General features: G+C 36.0%; 1 pseudogene; it reads left to right on the top strand.

The window, feature by feature from the left end:
- Nucleotides 1-403: 403 nt before the first annotated feature.
- LOC102504564 lies at nt 404-6,828 on the top strand (annotated as a pseudogene).
- The last annotated feature ends 245 nt before the right edge of the window (nt 6,829-7,073 follow it).

Here is a 7,073-nt window from a genome sequence, read left to right as displayed (position 1 = left end):
TTTACACAAAAGGAATCTAAGATACAGGAAATTCAAATATCTTGCCTCAGGCCAGAACCTTAATTCAAATGGTGAATTTCCAGAACTTATATTCTACCAGGAACAGAGAGAGATGAGATAAAAAAAATTCCCCAGACACAGAAATTAAGTATTTAGTAGCATGGAAATATAATTTAATTGGTAATTTTTATATAATTGTTATTGACAATTGGACTGCCCACAGCATATAATAAAGAGTCTTGGCACTCAGTAGATTCTCAAAAAAAAAAAAAGTTGGTTTAATGAAGAATGCTTTGGTTTTAGCACATAGATTATTTGGACTATTCATACCCTCCCCCTAAAAACATAAAACCTTGTAGATATTTGATGAGTTTTTAAACTTTTTGACTAAAATCATATATATATGATTTCTGAAAAAGCAACATACATCACTCCTATCACTTTGGAGCAAAATTACATAGTTTGTGAGTTGCATTAAAGAAAAAAGTGCTATATTCCTTTTTGAGAAGCCACCAGAAGAGGAAAAGTATAATATTTGTCTTCAGTTGTAAAAAAGGTTTAGTATCCGTACTGAGTGCTCCACCAGCTGTTGGTATTCCTAGTATTTCTATCTTTGCCTTTCTTGTTTGACAGCCACAGGGAAGAGAATGGAAGTCTGTAATGACTTTGTCTGCAAGAGAGCTGCACTACTCTTTCCTGCTGATATTACACCCAGGGGAGGAACTTCCTGGCTGTGAATTGGGTTCTTTAGTTTTATTGTCCAAAGGATGCCAACATGTTTATCCATAGAGCAGGTAAAAATGCGAGGTACAAAGAAGATGGTGATGGTTTATTAATTTTGCTTCCCTTAGAAGGTAAAAAGATGGTGCAGTAGCTTCTCCAGAAGAAAGCACCTGTGAAAGAAATCAAAATCAATCTAAAAAACAATTTATAGACATCCAGAAAAAAAAGTGGAATTGTCTTTAGCCCAAGATCAAGATTCAAAAGAAATAGCTCAAAGGTGTTTTGTCCTCTCAATACATTCATTGTAGCTGATGAAAGGTAAAAGGTATTTGATGGGGATAAGTGACCTGTGCCTGAAGGTGACTTGTCTCTTGGTCTTGCTGTGTCAACATAGGTCACATTTCTTCAGAAAATGCAGAAACAACTCACCAAAGAAATGGTAATCAGTCAAGACAGCAAAGTAATTGAGCTAATGATAAGGTGGAAGAATTTAGAGCTTACTTCACTGAGAAAATGTCCATTTTTCAGAAAGACGGGGAAAAAATCAGAAGGAACAAAATACAGAAAGGCTAATGGCATTAGTGACGAAGATGAAAAAGAAGGAGGATGAAGAAGAAATGGAAGAGAAACTGGGAACGCAAAAGGATCTCAACCTCAAACAGTCCCTAACACTGATGAGGGACAGAAGATCAAGGACATTTCTATGCAGTTCTTGTACAGAAGTGATGAGGAGGAGGAAGAAAGACTTTATGTTGATTTCTTTAAGGTAAAGTGGCACAACGTGCTTAGGTTGGACCTTACAGAGAATAAAGCATCACAGAGGAAAGAACCTTCTAAATCCAGTGTCAAGAAAAGAGTGACCAAGATCACAAGAAAAAAAATAAAAGCACTGAAGAGAAATATATGTGATCTATACACATATACTTTTATATATAAAATGTCTTGAAGAAATCTATACATACCTACATGGATATATTTAGTATTTCTATTGCATTTGTATAATATTTTTAAGTCACAAACATTTATTATTTATTTAAATTTACATTTGCTTACATTACTTTCCTAGGGAACTTTATCTGTGTGAATGCCTTGGTTCACAATAGCTTCTTAACTTCAGTGTAGTTACTGTATGTAATGTCTACAAATGTCTCAAGGGAGTTGTTAAATTTCTATAATCAAAAACGTAAATGCAGAATGAAGAGTATGCATTTCATAGAAATATGGAGCTGGAAAGAACCTTAAAATATAGGTGGTCTCTTCTCAGCTGAGAGAATTGAGGCGCAGAAAGGTTAAGTGACCTCGCCAGCAGCATGCAGTGTACTGGTTCCCAACGGAGTGCTCAGACCGTGTTACTTCTCCATTAATTCTCCTGTGAGTCATTTTATGGCTTGAAGACTCCCTATGCAATAAAAGTTTATTGGCCATGTGTCAGGAACTTTGTTAGGTGCTGGAGTTACAACAATTTATGAGACATAGCCTGTGCCCTAAAGGACATCACAATCTAATGGTAAAGGTAGGCACAAAACATGCTACAGAATCTAATAAGTGAAATGCATACAGAAGAGGGATGTATAACCCAGCCTAGAGGGGTCAGAGCTGAGACACTCGAAGGAATGACCTCTAATCTGACTCTTAATGAATGAGTAGGGGTAAAAGTTTTCCAGGCAGTCTGGGGGAGCAGAGGTAGGAGGAGGTCTGTGCATAAGAAGGAATTAGCTGGGCAAAGATGAAGCAGTGTGAAGTACTGCAGAGGGATTGCAGTATAGACAAAATATAAGCAATTTGTTGTTGCTGGAGTATGAAAAGTGAAAAGGAAGGTAGCAGGAAGTAAGTCTGCATGAGTATGTCCAGACCTTTCTACGTGTGGTAAACCATATTTAGAAAATGTGGAGTGACTGTAAAATTTTCAACAGAAGTGTCCCAGTTGGGTTTGTATTATGGAACCCTAGAACCAGTATAATCCAAAGACTGAAGAATGAAAGCAGGAACTTGGTGCAATAATCCAATTTTGAGATTTTGGGGACATGACTAGAGTGGAGAGATTGATATGAAAGCAGAGGATTAGATGGATGGATGGATAGATAGATAATAGGTAGATAGGTAGATAGATAGATAATGGATAGATAGGTATAGAAATATACATGATGTGAAATATGTATTTATTTCATATATGTATTTGATGTGAAATATCTAGTATTTGGTAAATAATTGAATGCAGTGGCTGAAGGTAAAAGAAAAGTGAAGATAACACCTAAGATCCAAAAGCCAAAGCTGCTGCTGATTAGAAGTTCATAAGGGTTCAGGAATTTGGCTAGACTAAGCCTGCAGGTGAAGGTTATTATTGACTTCGGCTGGGAGATGCCAGAATCATGTCACGTTTTCAAGATTTTACAGCCTTGTTAGAAGAAAGGAAAATGATTCCTCTGAATCAATGAGTGGCACCTCTTACCTGTAGGAGACAACAAAGAACCAAGATTGTGGTTGGAATGAAGCCTAGACTTATCAAAGTTCATATCTTAAGACATCATGCCAAGCTTATAAACCCACATGTTTTATCCTCTTGGTTAATTCAAAGAGGAAAAGAAAGAGATTTTTCAGTTCATTAGGTCAAGCAGCCTGTCTGAGAAGGCTTTAAAAGAGGATAAAGATTTTTACTGGTTTTCATGACAAGGCTATCTGGACACAACTGAATGCTGCTATTCAGAGAGAGATGAGATAATAACACAAGTAAGTTTAGATTTATATTATTCTCTTTACTTTTTTTTTTCCAGAAGTCAATCTGATCCTTTAAATTCTTTCTTTCATTTAGCATTTCTGTCTCTAAACTGGCATCCCATAACATGGGGATATTGTCCAAATATATTTATGGCATAGTTGAAAAGAATTGCCCCCAGTTAACACACTGTCAAAGATATCATCCCTGAAACTGCTAAGTATTTTACAGAGTCATGGAGTCTCAGTAGTTCACTTAAGAGCGTAGTGTACACATTTGTATCTCAAATATTTCAGGTTTAAACAGGTCCTTATTGACAGCAGATCTACTAATATTACTATATTCTGGAGCAAACATGAATGACAGCTAGGATGTCTTTTCAATAATGGAGAATCAGTGTCTTAATAGAAGTAAGAAGAGTTTGAAAATATGACTGTATGTTCTGGAAGCTAAATAATACAGAAAATATTTCATTTATCATCTCTGAGTAGCCATGCATGGAAATTTTAAAGAAAGATGTTGTTCAAAATGGGATGTTTTGAAATTCTTTTCTTTCAGTACAGTGTTTAAAATCATAAAACACTAGAACCAGAAAACCTGGGATCTGTCTGTCTCAAGCATAAAATATTAGGAAGAAAAAAAGTACTGATTGGATTTATAGGTTAGTTGGGAGGGTTAAAAGGGGTCAATATTCATAGCACACTGAGAGTTGGGCTCAGATCATGGCAACATTATATAAAAAAAATTGGATAAGTGTGAGCTATTATTATTCTTAGGTGTTGATTCTAATAAATCAGTTCTCTCAGAACCTTTCTGTCTGAGGACTGATATTTTCAGTTTCCGACTTTTCAGTGTTTACTCACATGCTAAAATTAGGGCAAAAGCTGTATTGTGCACACAAAAAAATCCTCTCAATTGTTGCTATATTACTGTAGTTTTAATTCTTTAGATAATTCTCCAAATTGGCTCCAAATCTCTATCATCTTTGTCATTAGCACCTAATTCCATAATTAATTCTTGACAGAATTTGGTTCCCAATGCTATTTGCCTTCTGAAACAGTTGGGAATTGGAAAGAAGCAATGTGATTGCCTTGGCAACATTTTGCTTGGTTTCATGAATCTTGTTTTGGATATATTCTAGGAAGAAGGATCCAAGATTTGTAGAATTCAAAATCCCATCTTGGCAGCAATAGCGTTTGACTTTGCACAGATTGTTAAAGAGGTGAGGTAGTTTGCTCAGCAGGTGAGAAAATTATTTCTGTTAGCCATTATGGCTGTCATGATTTGGGGAAGCAATTCAGAAAACTCCTTTCATAATACTCAAAAGGTTTCCTTGACATTCACTAAAAGAATGGGGGAGGCATTAGTGAAATTAACTTAGCCAAAGTAAAACAATAACCAATATAATCATCATTTCGGAGCTACATTATTCATCCTGTTGGCCATTAATTCAAGAAAAATTTATAGAATGGTTTCTGTGTGTCTCTCACAGTTTTCACCTTGCAATAAAATGGTGACTAAAACCTGGGCCTGACATCTTTAGGCTATTGAGAATAGATTTTAAAAATACTGTTTTGAATGTTAATTCTAAATCTATAATTTATGACTATAATTCAGAAAACATCATTTCTCTTGATCACTTCTAATCAGTCCCAATATTCTTGTGTATATAATAAAAGCGAAGATATTTAAATTGGATTTTAAACCCAGTAATGTAGAAATAAAGATGATTCTGGGGGAAATTTCCTCAGCCACTGGATATATCCCTATGGTCAACTGTTCATTTACATGTATTCTCATTTTGCTTAGTTGTTCATAATGTTCTAGAAAGTTACTACAGGGACAGTTTCTTATTAGTCTTTATATTCCCTGCGACTAGAGTAACATCTGAAACAGTGATTCTTAACTCTGGTGTGTATCATTAGTTCATTTTCCTATATAGCCTTCATAGTATGTTTGGTCTGGACCCACTGCTGGTCTACTGATGAAGAATCTTCAAGGGTACAGACATGTCTATTTTTAAAATAGTGCAAAGAGGTTTCAGATCTTCAGTTACTGTTGAGGATTGAGTCCCACTAGTATAGAACAAGTGTCACCTACTATAATAAAAATACCTTTCTACAAGGAATACTAGGAGCCTAATTCACAGTGTTATTCTTATCTATAAGCACCTATTTTGATGAGGAGTGAATCTGGAGATTGTCAACGCAATGCCAGCTGATAGAAAGCATTGCATAGATTCAGATCTTCATACAAATGTGATATGATTATGGTGATCATGATCTAAGTTCTCAAGTCCCTCACCTTCCATGTTAAAAATCTCATGGGATGGAAATATTTGAAATCTAACCCCAGTAATATAACTGATTATCTCTGGAATTTTAGGAAAATTGTTTTAAATCTTTGAGCTTTAGTTTTTCCTACTATAAAATGGAAGCAGTTAGACTTGCCATTCCTATCTCAAAAAGATCTGTGTTAGTCAGTATAGACTAGGCTAAGTTATGGTAAAAAAAATAAAATAACTCTCACACGTCTGTGGTTTATTTTCCACTCATGTGAAATTCAATCTAGATTGTTGGACCTCCTCCATCTCGTAACTTTATCATCTGGAACATGTGGTATACAAGGTTGCTGTGGTGGGGGATGGGAGAGATGCAAAGAAGCACCAACCTCTTTATTGCTTCAATCTGGAAGTGACTCACGTAATTGTCCTTCACATTTCATTTTCCAGTGGTAATCACATGGTCCCAATAAATTGCAAGGAAACTTGGAAATGTGGAGGATTACCTGATGAGCCTTAACTGTCATTGCACAGTACCCTCGATGACTATAATGATAATATTATAACTAACCTCCATTATTTCATGTAATCTACTCTACCACTCTCTGAAAGGTACTATCATGCTTCCATTTTAGGGATGAAAAAACAGAAGTTTAATCATTTTATGTTTTTCCCTAAGGTCACATACTTAGTAAGTACTGAAACTGGCAATCAGATTCAAGTATGTTTGATTCCAAAGCTCTTCCTGTAAACCACTATGCTATACAATATAGAGATATGGGAGGCAAAATTAATCCTCGTGATGCCAAATGCAGGGCTATTGCTGCTTTAACATTTCATGATCCTTTGGCCAATATCTAGGTTCAAAACTCAACTGCAGTGGATCCAGTTTGGATGAATTGATATGGGGCTTAGAGGTGAGTGATTTCTCACATAAAACTGTTGGTGGCTTTGCCAGTGTGCCAACCCCAATTGTCACTGACATATTACCCTATCTTGCCCCAGTACTCACTATCAGCCCAAAGCAGATCCTGGCAAACTCAACTCTATTCCTGTTGTGGCAGCTGGATCACATCAGTGGTGGTGGCTTGAAAAGCAAGGATTACAGTGACACATGGCATGTTGATACCAAAAGAAATGGAAGAAAACAGCCACAAAATGTGGGAGAGGTGATGTTACAAATCAAGCAATCACTTATCTCCAGATGTTTCCTTTGCCTTTAGAAATGACAATGCCATAAACTAAGTACTATTTTTCAGCACATTTAGGGAACCAAGTGAGAGAACAATTGAATCTTCATCAAACAGCTAGTGATACTTCACTTTCTTATGCACGGGCCCAACTCTGATCTCCCCT

Source organism: Camelus ferus, chromosome 2 (genome assembly GCF_009834535.1).
Source record: "Camelus ferus isolate YT-003-E chromosome 2, BCGSAC_Cfer_1.0, whole genome shotgun sequence".
NCBI classification, from domain to species: Eukaryota; Metazoa; Chordata; class Mammalia; order Artiodactyla; family Camelidae; genus Camelus; species Camelus ferus.
The sequence above is the reverse complement of the archived record's forward strand: the minus strand, read 5'-3'. Positions and strand labels throughout refer to the sequence as shown.